At 43.7% G+C, this 15,965-nt stretch overlaps 1 protein-coding gene across 2 annotated transcripts in view; it reads right to left on the bottom strand.

Annotated features, from left to right (window-relative positions):
- The window catches only part of SPSB4 (splA/ryanodine receptor domain and SOCS box containing 4), a 301,733-nt gene that overhangs the window by 248,230 nt on the left and 37,538 nt on the right, over positions 1-15,965 (bottom strand). Inside the window, exon 1 of one of the 2 annotated variants that reach the window (XM_029616475.1) lies at positions 11,500-11,516. The exons of the other annotated variant lie outside the window; for it this stretch is intronic. The gene's annotated coding sequence lies outside the window, so the exon portion shown is untranslated. Of the gene's footprint in view, positions 1-11,499; positions 11,517-15,965 lie in introns of those variants that run through there. 2 annotated transcript variants of the gene reach the window in all.

The following is a 15,965-nucleotide window of genomic DNA, read 5'->3' on the forward strand; positions in this document are numbered from 1 at the left end:
CATTTTAGAAATATGTATAGTAGCCATTCTAACCAAGAACTTTGTAAAACCACTTCCTGTATATACCACCTGGTCACAGCATGTCTTATAAAAACAAGGGCTATGGAAACTACTGTACATGTCAAGGTGAATACGCTGTACTGATGTATTTTCAAACAGGTAGAAATGCTGTTCTATGATGAGTTATCTAAATGGCGAAAGACAGGCAGTCTGAGCTAGTGCTCTAGACAGTTGATGGTTTTAACTAGAGTCTTTCCTCTGAAGAAAGGATCCAGTGTTTTTTTGAACAGCAGCCAGACACGGACAGCTTGCAGGGCATTTTGTGCTCCTCACAAAGTATTAGATTCCTATGTTTCCTGTCCACTGCAGCAAAGCTAATTTTAGGTTGCAAATGACCTAGCTGTTTAAAATAAAAGGCAAAGCAGTAATCTGGCTTCTCATACCCTGGTTGTAGAATTAAATATAACAACTTGATCCTTTAGCATTTAACACTGATGAGCAGTAATGGGCACAGCAGGTTTTGAATGATGACCAAGAGCTACACTTTTTGGGAGAAGAAGAGAAAATAGAAAACAAAAATGTATCTCTTACATTACAAACTTTAATGCACCCTGAAAAATTTTCAGACAGTATCTCCAAATAGGCCATATCAGCTTAATGTTAAGCTGATTTAATGAAGGCAGGGCTGGTGATAAGAGATATTGGAGTCCCAGGGCAGAAACATGAAAATTTTCTTCTTCCTCCTCCTCCCTGATCCATCTTCTCCCCACCCCACATTTCTAGTTTTTGCTCTCCACCTCACTGCCACCCCACCCTAGGCCCTCTGGTCCATTCTTTTCTTCTTCTTCTCCCCCCACCCTATGACCCATTCTGGGATCCTCCCCTTCCTACCCTGATATCCAGCCACCCGTCTCTTTCCCCCCTAGCCCTAAAGCACCCCATGATGCCTTTCCAAATCCAACCCCCATGGCCCCTTTGAATTTTGGTTGGACCCTGTCAAATCTCTTTGGTAGGGAGTGGGGGGAATCTAGGGTTTGTGGGCCAGCATATGCTCATAGGCCTGCAATGGACCTTTCCTCCGGCACAGGCTCTGTTACTAAAAGGGATCCAATGCACTTGATATTTCATCTCATTGCCACTGCTGAAGATCTAAGCCAATGACTGGCCAAGATGTGCTTGTTTCAGCTTTAGGATGACAAGTACACAGAGCCTAAGCAGTTCCAAATGAAAGCCAATAGTGTCATAGCCCAGTTAGATACTGGTAGACCAAACAGGGTGAAAACTGATGGGACAAACAGGTGTTTTAAAAAGTTAAAAAAAAAAAAAAGGAAAAGCACAGAATGAATAATGTTAGCAAGTAAAAAATGAATACGCATAGGGTAACAAACAAACAAACATGATGCAAGGGCCAGCTTGTCTACCTACCATAATATTCTCCATTATGACAAACATACCTATTGGCAGACTCTCTACTTTCTCACCAAGGTTATACCAAAATATATTCCATCTACAGATCTGGTAACTTTCTAACATTTTTAATGAGTAAAAAAATAACTCCGAATACAATACTACAATTGAGAATAATGACATCTAGTAATAGCACAGCAAATAGGAAACAAAGTATCCTGTAGCCCCTTTATGAGCAATTAGTAGACTCCAATTCTCCAAAAGCACACATCAGATTTAGCAAATTTTTAGAGGCTTGCAAACAACTTGCTGAACCAGGCCAAATTTCTGAAGGTTTGATAACTATATTTGACAACTGCCTTTATAGAAAAAGCAGCCCTCCATTACCCTCTTTCCAAGCATCTTCCCACCATCCCCTCAAAAGTTGTTTCCCAGTCCTGTTCCCTCCAGTCTATTCACTGTTACCGACCCCTTTTATCTCATATACCCACATTTAGCAAATGTTGCTTACCTGTAACAGGTGTTCTCACAGGAGAGCAGGATGTTAGTCCTCACATATTTAAATTCTTTTATATACTGTCGTTAAGCTGGGAGCCATCACAACGGTTAACAATGAGGCACATAAATTAATGTTGCTAAATGCGTTTATTATACCAACTAGACAGGTGCCTGTAAGTTACGGTACAGAGTTTCATAATAACTATAGGGTGATAAGTGCGATAGATATGCTTAAGAACATGACATACTGGGTCAGACCAAGGGTCCATCAAGCCCAGTATCCTGTTTCCAACAGTGGCCAATCCAGGCCATAAGAACTTGGCAAGTACCCAAAAACTAAGTCTATTCCATGTTACCGTTGCTAGTAATAGCAGTGGCTATTTTCTAAGTCAACTTAATTAATAGCAGGTAATGGACTTCTCCTCCAAGAACTTATCCAATCCTTTTTTAAACACAGTTATACTAACTGCACTAACCACATCCTCTGGCAACAAATTCCAGACTTTGTGTGTGGAGTAAAAAAAAACTTACTCCGATTAGTTTTAAATGTGCCACATGCTAGCTTCATGGAGTGCCCCCAAGTCTTTCTATTATCCGAAAGAGTAAATAACCGATTCACATCTACCATCTCTCATGATTTTAAACACCTCTATCATATCCCCCCCTCAGCTGTCTTTTCTCCAAGCTGAAAAGTCCTAACCTCTTTAGTCTTTCCTCATAGGGGAGCTGTTCCATTCCCCTTATTTTTGGTAGTCCTTCTCTGTACCTTCTCCATCGCAATTATATCTTTTTTGAGATGCGGCGACCAGAATTGTACACAGTATTCAAGGTGTGGTTTCACCATGGAGCGATACAGAGGCATTATGACATTTCCTGTTTTATTCACCATTCCCTTTCTAATAATTCCCAACATTCTGTTTGCTTTTTTGACTGCCACAGCACACTGAACTGACGATTTAGATTTATTAGAACAGTTTTTAACAATATATATAATCTACATATATATTATCTGCATGTAATCTGTTACTGCTTAAAAGTACAACAAAGTCGTGTTGCTTAGTTGTGTTTCGTGATGTCATATGGGTGACATCACAGGATGGAGTCCCAGAACTTTGACTGGCCCCTACTGGGCATGCCCAGCATGGCACTAACCCTGCAGTCAGCAGGGGTCCCCCTTCAGTCTTGTTTAAAAGCTACAGGCAGTGCCGAAAAATAAAGTAAGAAAACATAATGAACCCAACACCGCGGGGCGGCGGGCGGGTTTTGTGAGGACTAACATCCTGCTGTCCTGTGAGAACACTTGTTACAGGTAAGCAACATTTGCTTTCTCACAGGACAAGCAGGATGGTAGTCCTCACATATGGGTGAGTACGAACTGAGGATTCCGAGAAATGCACCAAATGTACCCAGGTGTGCAAGGCACTAGGACTGGGATAAAATTTGGCCGAGGGCATCCTGAACCCTAACAGGCAGGCGGAAGGGTGTTGGTACATCACGTTGTAAATAGGTTACGAAGGACAGACTGGCCGAAGATGGAATCTTGTCTTCCGGCTTTGTCCAAGCAATAGTGGGCTGCAAAGGTGTGGAGAGAACTCCAGGTGGCAGCCCTGCAAATGTCAGGAAACGGCACCGATCATAGGTGTGCTACTGAAGTCGCCATGGCCCTCAGAGTGTGCGTTGACACGGTCTTGAAATGGAATGCCCGCTTGCTGATAGCAAAAGGATATGCAGTCCGCCAACCAGGAGGAGAGAGTCTGCTTACCCACAGGCTTCCCTAACGTGTTAGGGTGGAAAGAGACAGACAATTGAGTGCTTTCCCTGTGGGCAGCTGTACGGTCTAGGTAGAATACTAGAGCCTGTTTACAGTCAAGTGTATGCAGAGCTTTTTCTCCTGGATTGGAATGGGGCCTGGGAAAGAAGGTAGGTAATATAATGGATTGATTAATGTGAAACTCTGATACTACCTTAGGCAAGAACTTAGGGTGAGTGCGGAGTACCGCCCGGTCCTGCAGAAGTTTAGTGTAAGGCTGATAGGTAACTAGGGCCTGTAATTCACTAACTCAGAGCTGAAGTGATTGCCAGAAGGAAAATCACTTTCCATGTGAGATAGCGAAGATGAGAGGAGTGAGGAGGCTCGAATGGTGGTTTCATGAGCTGACCCAAAACCACGTTGAGGTCCCAAGAAGGGGCAGAAGAACGCAGTGGAGGCTTAAGGTGAAGCAAGCCTTTCAGAAAAGGTGTTATGGAAGGCGGCTACTGCACTGACATGCATTCTGATGGAAATTTTTAGACCTGACTCTGATAAGTGCCAGAGATAGTCCAAAAACTTCATGATTGGACAGGTAAAGGGGTCAAGGGACTGAGAAGAGCACCATGACATGAACCTGTTCCATTTGTAAGAGAGATTTTCTCGTGGAAGGCTTCCATGAAGCAATCAAGACATGGGAAACTGGTTTAGAAAGGTTAAGTGGCTGAAGGATTAACCTTTCAACATCCATGCCGTCAGGGACAAGGCGTGAAGGTTGGGGTGGTGGAGGCACCAGTCCTTTTGAGTGATCAGAAACGGGTCCTTCCGCAAGGAAATGTGCATGTGAATGGAGATCCTACAGTATTGGGTACAACACTTGGCGTGGCCAGTGAGGTACTATCAGGATCATAGTTCCCTTGTCCTGACGTAACTTCAGCAGAGTCTTCAAGAGAAGAGGAAGTGGAAGGAATGCATAGAGTAGACCGGTTGCCCACGAGAGAGTGAATACATCTCTGGGCTGGGAGTGTTTGCTGCGAATGAGAGAGCAGTTCTCTATTTTGTGGTTTTGAGGAGACGCAAAGAGGTCTATTTGAGGATATCCCCATTGGTGGAAGATGGAGTTCGCTACCGAGGGGTTCAGAGACCACTCGTGCGGTTGAAGGATGCGACTCAGCTTGTCTGCCAACACATTGTCCACTCCCGACAAGTAGGTGGCCCTGAGGTACATCGAATGGGAGAGAGCTTCCACCCATATCTGAGCAGCTTCCTGACACAGAAGGAAGGAGCCTGTTCCCTGTTTGTTGATGTAACACATGGCCACCTGGTTGTCTGTCTGGATCAGGATAACTTGATTTGAGAGGCAATCCTGAAATGCCCTGAGAGCATATCTGATTGCTCGAAGCTCCAGGAAATTTGTGTCTGCAGATCGGCCACATGGACTCCCCAGCCGAGGTTGGATGCATCGGTGGTGAGAGTTATTTGAGGATCTGGAGCCTGGAAGGGCAAGCCTTGGAGGAGATTGACCTGATTTCTCCACCAGGGGAGAGACTGATTGAGTGAGTCTGTTATGTGGACAATGGTCAACAGGGGCTAAATGGATTGAGTCCATTGTGATCTTAGAGTCCACTGCTTGACTCTCATGGCCAAGCGGGCCATTGGGGTGACCTGAACTGAGGACGCCATGTATCCTAGTAGGAAGAGAAACTGGTGTGCAGTCGTGGAGTGCTGAGACTGCAGCTGGTGTGCAAGAGACACAAGAGTGAGAGCTCACTGTCGAGGCAGAAAAGCCTTTGCCTGCAAGGTGTCCAAGTCTGCCCCAATGAACGACAAGGTTTGTGTTGGGACTAAGTAGGATTTGTCGTAATTGATGAGAAATCCTAGTGAGATTAGAGTGTGTAAGGTAAAATGCAGGGAAAACAGAGCAACTTGCTGAGTGGGAGCCCTGATCAACCAATCGTCTAGACAGATGTAGACATGAACATCTTGAGTCCTGAGGAAGGCTGCAACTACGAGGAGGCATTTTGTGAAGACTCGTGGTGCAGATGCGAGGCCAAATGGAAGCACTCTGTACTGATAGTGCTTGGGGCCTACTAGAAACCTCAGGTATTTGCGATGAGATGGAATTATGCGATATGAGTGTATGCATCCTGGAGGTCTAGAGAGCAGGGCCAGTCTCCTCTTTGTAGAAGAGGAAGAGAGCCCAAGGTTACCATTTTGAACTTCTCTCGCTGGAGGTACTTGTTCAGGAAACATAGGTTCAGAATTGGACAAATGCCTCCTGATTTTTTGGGAATTAGAAAGTACTGGGAGTGGAACCCTAGGCCATGCTGAGAGTAGGGTACTGGTTCTATTGCCCTGGACTGGAGGAGGGAGACCTGTTCCAGAAGGATGGAGTGATCGGATGTTCTCCATGTCAGTAGAGGTGGGGAGTCCGGTGGAATGGAGAGAAAGTTCAGATGATAACCTTGAGAAATTAATCGCCAGGACCCACTGGCCTGAGGTGATGGAGTGCCACCTGCTATTGAAATGGCACAATTGACCTCCCACTGGTATGTGGGGCAATGGAATCTAGCTACTGCTCTCTATGCAGGAGTCAAAAATGGGAAGCAGGGCCCGGCTGAGCAGCTGCTTGTGGTTTTTGTTTTCGTGTGACGAGACTGGGCTTTTTGAAACGGTCTCGTAGAACGAGTTCTAGATGGTGGCGGGTAGGATTTCTTCAGGCAAAAGAATGACTTCTTAGAGTCCTTCTGGAAGGGTTGTTTTGAAGAGTACTCAGAAGGTATCAGAGAGAGCTGTCTTAAGGTCTCATGATGATCTTTGAGTTCCGCCACTGTTCATTGAATCTGCTCGCCAAACAGATTATCTCCTACACAAGGCAGGTCGGATAGTCTTGTACTTCAGGGCGAAGGTCAGAAGACTTGAGCCAGGCCTATCGTCTTGCCGAGATAGCAGCTGCAGATACCCTGGTAGCAGTGTCAAAGATGTCTAGGATGATCTGATCTCATGCTTGCCTGTCTCAAAACCCTTGTTTACTAGGGTTTGGAGTTGACCTTAAAATTGCTGAGGCAGGGAGTCTTAAGTCTTGTATCTGCTTAAATAAGACCCTATTATATTGGGTCATATAGAGCTGATAGGCAATTCTAGAGAATTGAGCATTGCTCCCTGGAAGACACAGCGACCAATGGCATCTATACATTTCTGTTCCTTGCCTGGGGGAAGGAAGGAAGTGTGAGGTTTTGATCTCCTTGCTCTTTTCTGGGCAGATTCTACAACCACAGATTGGTGATCCAATTGGGGTTTGTGAAAACCTGGAGCTGACTGGACGAGATAGGTGGTGTCAGCTTTCCTGTGGACTGGGGCCACAGAGCCAGGATGTTCAGGTTCTTCTGGATCTCCTCAAAAAGAACTGGGGTGGATAGGGATGGAGGTTATTTCCTTGGGAGCATCCAGGAATTGTAACAGCTCCATCATTTGATGCCTGTCATCTTGTTCAGTCTGTAATTGGAAGGGAACCAATTCAGACATCTCCTTCACAAAATTTATAAAGGAACGGAAAGGTCCTCTGGAGGAGAACGCTTTCTTTCAGTAGGTGAAGGTGGTGAAGGCAAATCCTTGGTGTCTGGTGAAGAATCATCAGTCCAGGTATCATAGGGATCAGCACCTGTTCTCTTAGAGCTAGAGGAGGATGGGGAGGTGGGATCCCAGAAGGTCCTGGCCTAGGCTCCAAAGGACTGAGTGGAGGCACCAATGAAGGCATCGAGGGCATCGATGGATGGCTCGGTGGTGCCGGACGTATCAGCATCGATGGCTGAGGCATCGGCAGAACTCCCAATGGAGGGATGCAGAACGGTGTTTCTCTTCCCGATGACAAAGCAAGCGGGGAGGGCACTGGAGCCATCGATGACCTGGGGTCCATCGGTGGAAAAGCAGCCATGAGCGCTTCCATCCTCGAGAGCTGCTGGAATCGGGTTGATGGTCGGTTCTGCAATCGGTACCGGTGTCTGTGCCAGAGGAACCTGGAATCAATGCATCGCCTTTGTCCATGGACTCCTGAACCATCCGGTCCAGTTCTTCTCGGAGACCTGGAGCAAGCAGCCCCAGCTCCGGAACAGGAGGCAGAGGCATAGCTGGAGGGACCACTGTTTAAGGCAGAGTCACGGCTCCCGATGGCAACCCTCACCCGACAGGGTTGCCTCTGTGACCCGGTCGCTGAAAAGGTCGGTGCCTTTTCTGGACGGGGTTTCTTCGACGGCGGCTCGGATGATGGCGAGGTCGATGATCCGAGACTTTCGATGTCAGTGGCGATGTTTATCTCCACAATCCCCTCGGTCCTGAGGGGGAGTGGAGGGTGTCTAAGGCCGAGCTGTCGTCTATGCTGGATGGTCACCGGCAGGTGGTCGACACTGTCGTGAAGTTGAAGGAGCCGGTTCTGACGACATGGATGCAGTAGACGGCATCGGGGTTTGAGCACGGAAGAGAAGTTCCATCTTCTCCATTCTGGCCTTGCGACCTTTTGGTGTCATTACGGCACATTTGGTGCAGCTCAAGACATCATGCTCTCGTCCAAGACACATTACACAGACTTTATGGGGGTCTGTGATGGACATAGTGCGATTACAGTCCGGGCACCGACGGAACCCCAACGCCATATCCATGGAAAAAATTGAGCCGCGGTATGGTCGAGGCCAGTAGGCCACAAGGGCCAAATTTGACAGTAATAGATGGAAAAATGGGTAAAAACTTACTGGAGTACCGCAGCTTGAAAAAGTTAAAGGAGGGATCCCTGTGGGGCAAATTATCTTTTAGTAATTCCGTGAGGAAAATTCCTGTCAGGAATCTCTGCAGAGCTCCTTAACCACGAGGCTACTGCTGCGTGGAAAAAGACTGAAGGGGGACCCCTGCTGGCTGCAGGGTTAGTGCCATGCTGGGCATGCCCAGTAGAGGCCAGTCAAAGTTCTGGAAACTGACAAAAGTGTTCAGTGATTGGGCTCCATCCTGTGATGTCACCCATATGTGAGGACTACCATCCTGCTTGACCTGTGAGAACTGCACATATCACAGTCCTGCTGATATTACCAGAACCACTGACGGATTTAGGATTTTGTCACACCTCTGAACTCTTGGTGCTGTTGCCACCTTCCCCCCTCCCTGTAAGGTCAGAGAGCAGGAAGAATATCTGAGGCATAGGTCCATAGCAGCTCAGGAGCACATTGTGTCTGCCACACACACATGATGAGGAACGTATTAATACAGGGAGGAAATAAGGAAAAAGGGTAACTGGGGTGTAAAGGTGATGAGGACTTGGGATTATGAGAAGGAGACAGAGGGGAGAAATAACCAAGAATGGGCAAGATCGGAAAGAGCTGGGAGGAGAGGTTTCAAGAAATAGGGAGAGCTAGAAAGAAAAGGCAGTATTGGGATCAAAGGTGAGAGGAGAGGGGATCAATTATGGTGGGGGAAGGGGAGAGAGAGAATCTGAATTGGGGAGGGGGTGGAGAAGATGCATGAGCTCCAGTCCTGTCCCCACTTTCAACCCCTAACCTCCCTCCCAAAGTGGCATACATACACGTGGCTTCTCGTGCACAGATACATGTTCCCCCCCTCATCTTCCAGCCTCTACTTTACTTCCTCCTAACTGTGCCAAAATGATCCCCCTCACCCTGTCTGCTCCAGGCTTATCCCTTCCACTCCCTGCTCTCTGCTGAAAGATTCAGCATAGCTGGAAGGCAGCAAATCTTTTGCAGATGCTGCGCTTAGGCCCAGGCCTAATGTGCTTGACAAGCCTAGGCATGGCCAGAACAGATTCCTACAGCCCTCCTCTGGTCAACCTTTTTTCCTTTAACTGAGTTTCATTCACCAGCACCCTCTGCTGCTTAATTGCTCCAATTTCTAACCCAGTTTGCCACCTTAGGACCAAGACTTCGGCTATCCACACAGCAAATTTTCTCCTCTTATTTGTGCCTTTACTGTCCTGCTCACCTTTTATGCTTCCTTCAGCCTTCTCAGACTATTTTAGTTCTTCTCCTCCTGCTGAGCTCCTTTGTACTTTGATTGCTAACCTTTTCACCCTTACCCACCCTCTTTTGAAAATGATTATGGATACAGCAAGGTGAACTATCTGAACGGAAAGTACGGGTTCTGAGTTAGACACTCTTCAATCTTGTTCCTGTCATCTCTTCTAGCTGCAGCATATATTGAGAGCTGCACAAGTACGGTTATTAAACCCACTGCAAAGATATTATTAATGTAGATTACAGGTGTCAGCAAGATATATACACAAGACCTTAAAAGGTCATCACTGGTCTTCTCAACCATGTACCAACAAATTTAATTAATTTAAAAATTCTTCTATGCCGTCGTTAAGTTTGATCACCATCACAATGGTTTACAGAAAGGCATGATAAAGAAAAATCTGAGTGGTATAGATTACAAATTAAACATGTGCCATCGTAGTACGGTAACATTTTAGTACAATAAACTATCAGGCCGATTCAGTAAAAACGCGGGAGAGCGGACGAACGCCCGCTCTCCCAGTACGCGCACCGGCCACTTGCTGGTGCACGCGATTCAGTATGCGAATGAGGTGGTGCAGTAGAATCGGGCAAAAGGAGGCGCTAAGGACACTAGCTCGTCCATAGCGCCTCCTTTTAGCCCGGAATGGCGGCTGTCAGCGGATTTGACAGCAGACGCTCAATTTTGCTGGCGTCTGTTCTCGAGCCCGCCGACAGCCACGGGCTCGAAAACCGGACGCCGGCAAAATTGAGCGTCTGGTTTTCGGCCCGACAGCCGTGGGAAGAAATTAGCGCCTACCTTTGGGTTGGCACTAATTTCTGAAAGTAAAATGTGCGGCTTGGCTGCACATTTTACTTTCGGTATCCCGCGCGCATACCTAATAGGGCCAGCAACATGCATTTGCATGTTGAGGGCACTATTAGGTGCCCGGCGTCGAAGAGCAGGCTAACAGTGCGCTCCATTGGAGCGCACTGTACTGTATCGACCTGTATGTGTTTAAGTTAAGCTTATCTGTTAGGAAATTGTTATGCGGTTCAAATTTAACATTAAAATGTACTTGTAGGTTAAACACAACAACTGTTTACTCTGTGCATCCTTATCAAATGTTTTTCTCCTTCTCTTTATAGAAAGCTTGTTTAAAGAGCCAGGTTTTCAGATTAGATTTGAATATTTTCAAATTTCTCTGCAGCCTAATGTCTATTTCAGTCTTTTTCAATGCAAGTAAAACAAAAAATATCCTCCTACTGTTTTTTTATGAAAATTATCAAACTGCACACACAGACTACAAACCCAAATCAGACATTAGCTGGTTGTGCAGCTCTCAATATGCTATTTTATATAAGCTATGTTAGTGCATTTTCTCTCAATTTGTGAATCTTTTCTAGCTGTACAGATTTAACCTAGATGGGTGCTAGTATAAAATAAAAGATAATGATTTTATGGCTCCATCCAGTATTCTACACCCATTTTCTATTAATGAGGGTGAGATTCTGTTACACTTGATGTGCATGAGCAGGCATGTGCAGGATGCTGTGTGTTGTAAATGCTTGCTAGTGCCGTTTCCGGGGCACTGCTACTTGTTGCCATGCAGGGTAAACAAGAGTTTTTCTGGAAGAAACTGGTTTATATATTTAGGAATCATTATCCAATGGGATCCATGTCATTAGTGATGGGCAACTCAAGGACATCATGAATGAATTTCCTCAGGTGTTCTCCAAGGAGTTATAAACTTATGAAGGGACCAGCAGCATCATTCATCCTGGACCCAACCATTGCAGCCATTCACCTGATATCTTTGTCCTGTTTTTCTGTAGCATAAGTGTGTCTTCTGTTACCTTTGCAAGGTCTCTTAAGGTCATCCACCATTCTTCTATTCCAATGGTAATTAGTCTTCTCCTGGAGACACCAGCTTGGTGTTCAGGCTATCCCTAATGAATATGCACATGATCACGTGTAAGAACCTCTCATATGCAGATTTGTTACAAAGAGAATGAAAATGACACTAGATATTAGTTGTGCCTTCAGGATAGGGTTGAGAACCAATATTCTACTTCATTCAGATTCCCTTCCTCTCCCAATACTGCCTGTGACATTTGGGGAAAATACCTGACATTCGTGAAGTCCACATGCTTGCAAGGTTAATTTCTGCAAGAGTTCCCAGAATAAACTACACCGTCTGAATCTTATGTGATCACCTACAAAAAAATTACCCAGAAAAGAACAGCCAAGAAACTTCAGGTAGTAAGAGGAAGAAAGAAGGCATTGTTACATTAAGAGAATTTAAATTTACTATTTACATTCATGTAGTCTACAGATCTACAACATAGGATGATGATTTGAGGGAAATCTACCCATTGCCAAAGCCTCTCATAAGATGGTAGACTGCTGGTAAGGGGGGGGGGGGGGATATAGAGTGTTTTGCTTTTGATTTGGGGCCTGCCGACCACAGCCATCGCTAGAGGAGGGAGTCCTTCCTGGGAATGCTTTAGCAATTAGTAACAGAACCTACATATCAGAAAGCACCTCTGGGTTTAGTTATTAAAAACAGGGGAAGGTATTTCTAATGTTAGAGTTCTCTTCTTTTCTTACATACTTTCCTTCCTGAACAGTCTGATATAAAAGAAATCATTGTGTCAGTGATCAAGGCATTCAGGACAATCCCTGCAGTTAAGGCCTTAACATCTGTATAGAAAATACACTTATTTAAAAACTCTTCTATACCGGCATTAAGTTAATTCACCATCACAACGGTTTACAGAAAGGCACAATAAAAAAAAATATAATTGGTATAGATTACAAATTAAACATGTGCCAACATAGAACGGTAGCATATTTTAATGAGAGACTGTGTTAATTAACGCTTATACGTTGGTTAGAAAACTTAAGTGGTTCAAATCTACGTTTAATATGTATTTGGAGAGAGAAAAAAAATTGATTGCTTGGTGCATCTTTATCTATTTGACTGTTTTCCTCCCTCTCTTTGTCTTTATAAAATGCCTGTTTAAAAAGTCATGTTTTCAGATTAGTTTTAAATAGTTTTAAATTCCTCTGCAGCCTTATTTCAAGTGGCATGGAGTTCTAAAAAGTGTAAACAATATCTAACAACTAAAGATAGAAAAGCTCTGCATTTGCCTACAAAGCATGCACCAGAGGGCTGCTTGTAACATTTCTAACATTTAAAAAAAAAAAAAAAAAAAAAAAAAAATGTACACCCCAAGTGCATGTGCACATACAAAAATAGTTTTGGGAAAAAAAAAAAAATATATCGCTTCATCTTTCAGCACCTCCATGATCCATATGAAAAGTAGGCGTGTCTTAAGGCTTCCCTCGTTACATTGTAAAGTTGAATGTAAAAGCTCATCCTTAATTGATCTTTTGAATTGTAAAGCTAAAATAGTTGGGCAGTCTAGCTAGGCCATATGGGGTTTTTTTTCAGCTCTCATTTCTGTTCCTTCAAAATCGCATTTTGTGCCAGCCTTGTTTTACCTGAAGTGCCTGTTTAAGTGAGGCCTAAGACATGAAAAATGTAATTTTATCAAATTTGCACATTTGTGAAAATCAGATAAACTAATATGACTTTTCTCAGCACTTTGACAAAATTGGAGGAGCAGCCTATTGTTTAGAACATCAGTTCTTTAGTTTCAAAAAGTGAATGGGATACCCAAACACACAACCTGGCAGCACCACAGGGGTAGCTGGGTTGATACCAGCAGATCAAAGACTCAAAAGCAAGGATGAAAGGGGGGAAAAAAAAAAAAAAAAGGCACTCGTCAAATGTTTCTTCTAAGGTTTTGAGGCCTGTGTGTGCAATGCAGCATACAAATTTGTTCGCATTGTTCTTTGCATCACCATTTTCCTTTTCTTATGCGTGCTTGTTTCAGCATCCATGAATAGCAGTGCATGTGGGAATTAAAGAACCCTCCCACTGCAAAGAAGCCTTCAGAGGCAGTGCCTGTAAACAAGGGCTTAGTATCCTCAGGGAGCAAAAAGGCTGTCACTGGACCGGAGCCCTTGGAGCCCCCTGAGGGGCAGGGGATGGCAGCAATAGTGCATGGGTGCACTATTAATCAAAATCCATTGGTGATCACAGCCATTTTTTTTTTATTATTTATATTTTATTAAATTTTTATAGCAGTTTTTACACTCCATGAAAAACAAGAAATTAGTGACATAATGTAATACCATTTATAATAAATCAAATAATACTAAAAAGAAAATAAACTATTACCCTTCACTAAACCCATAACTAGAGGAGGCGATATACAATCATATTAAGCAAACACATCCAATAATAATTAACTTATCGAGAGTGAGGAGTATTCTAATTCTACTTGGCCTCTGTCTCTGATAGTGAAGTTTGACTTTTGTCTAACAAGAAATGGGATTCTCTATAGACAGCAGGATGAATTAGCTATAAACATGTGGGTGATGTTATTTCACAGTGCCAAACAGACCCATCGCTCTAGCTCAGAAAAGCTTTTACTGCTGAGCATGCTCGGGAGCTCCCACATGCTGTCTCATGAGCCCCTCAATCAATTTAGCCTTAGATACATAGTTGGCTCTCCAGGGAGGCAAGCAGGTATAAAACATTGGTAATTTATCCTGTCTACAGGAAATCTTATGATAAACAAATGTACTTTCCCTGTCAACAAGCAGGGCTGAATTAGCCATAACACATGGGGAGCCCCAAGCTGAGGGCTACAAGGTGAAGCATATACTGAAAAAAAAGAGCAATCTAGACCTCCTGTGGAGAGTTGACTACTGGAGGAACAGGCTGCACAAAATTGCTGTCCTAAACTTTGTCACTTCTGGAGAGAGATTGTCCAGATAGTAATGACATGTGAAGGTGTGAACTGATGGCCAAGTTGCAGCTGTCTTCAATGGATACAGTTCCTGGCTCTTATTTTATGGGATCTGGAGGGCAGAGTATAACAAATGTGCACTAGTCTGCCAGCCAGTTGCACAACATATGCTTAGCAGTGGTTATTCCCAGTCTGTTAGAATCACAATAGATGAGAAGTTGAGATGCCAAAAACAGAGTTCTCTTCAGATAACATGCTAAGGCCCTTCTCTTTTTGTGCATGAGGTCTTAGAAACATAGGAAAAAACAAACAATGGCCTAAATCAAAGCCAAGTTTGGCAGATACTTGGGGTGGATGCAGAGCACCACTCTATTGATGAAAGACTCCAACTATGGAGAGTAATGAACCAAGCACTACTTTCCAGATAAGGGAATTTAAGGAAGCTGAACAACATACTGGAATGTAAAGTGGCTTCAGTTGTGCCAAGACAACATTGAGATCCCATAGCAATGGAGGCTTGGTAACCAGAGATTTCATATGCCACCAGTGTTCAAATCTCTGACATTTTTAAAGTACATGAGCAAAAACAAAAACACTGAATCATGCAAGCTATGTATTTAAAATATTAATCAACAGGCCCCAACATTTTCATCCAACTAGCCACTCTATTATACTTAACTGCTGCCAATTTTTCATAGTTATAAAACATACAAACAGAATTTCAGATATGAATATTTAACTATATATTATTTTTCCAATTACTTAAAACAGCTTTGACCGCAACAGTACACAAAAAAAAAAAGTCGTGTGTATGTTCAGCCTACGGTTCTGCGCTAAAGATCTCAGAACAATATCAAAAGAAATCAGCTGAGCAATATTCAAAAGAGCCAACATTTTCAGCTATAACTCCTGCCAAAGAACTTGGGTTAGAGGGCAGTGTAAAAAAAAATATATATATAAATATATGAGGCATAGTCACTTTACTGGCGCTACAGGACCAACATTTAGAAGCAGAGAGTATTCTAACCTTGTTTAAACTTCCAATAATTCTACAGGACAAGATGTGCCATGAAATACATTGCAAAACATTAGAAAATAGAAATCCAAATGATAGACCACCAGTATTAGTTCCAAAGCAAGGCACTATGTATTTTCAAATCATTTTCCCCCACACGTTTTCTAAAGGTATACAATCCAAACACAAGGAACCTTTATATATTTACATAGAGTAGAGCCCATATGCCCCTTTTGAGTAAATTGAAGGAATAAAACAATACTCTATGGGCATCTGAAAAATAGATCTAAATTAAAAGTAGCAGTTCAAACATTGCAATTGTAAACCATGAAAAAACTGAGACAACTATAATGAGTACTGTGTTTGTGAAGATGCAAAATGAAGAAATTTACCATCTAGAATAGCCTGCGCACAGTCCATACCCCAACCATTTGCTAAGATTTCCAATTCATACTTTTCTTCTTAAATTAACAAATATGGATTA

The sequence above is a fragment of the Rhinatrema bivittatum genome, chromosome 9 (assembly GCF_901001135.1).
Source record: "Rhinatrema bivittatum chromosome 9, aRhiBiv1.1, whole genome shotgun sequence".
Taxonomy (NCBI): Eukaryota; Metazoa; Chordata; class Amphibia; order Gymnophiona; family Rhinatrematidae; genus Rhinatrema; species Rhinatrema bivittatum.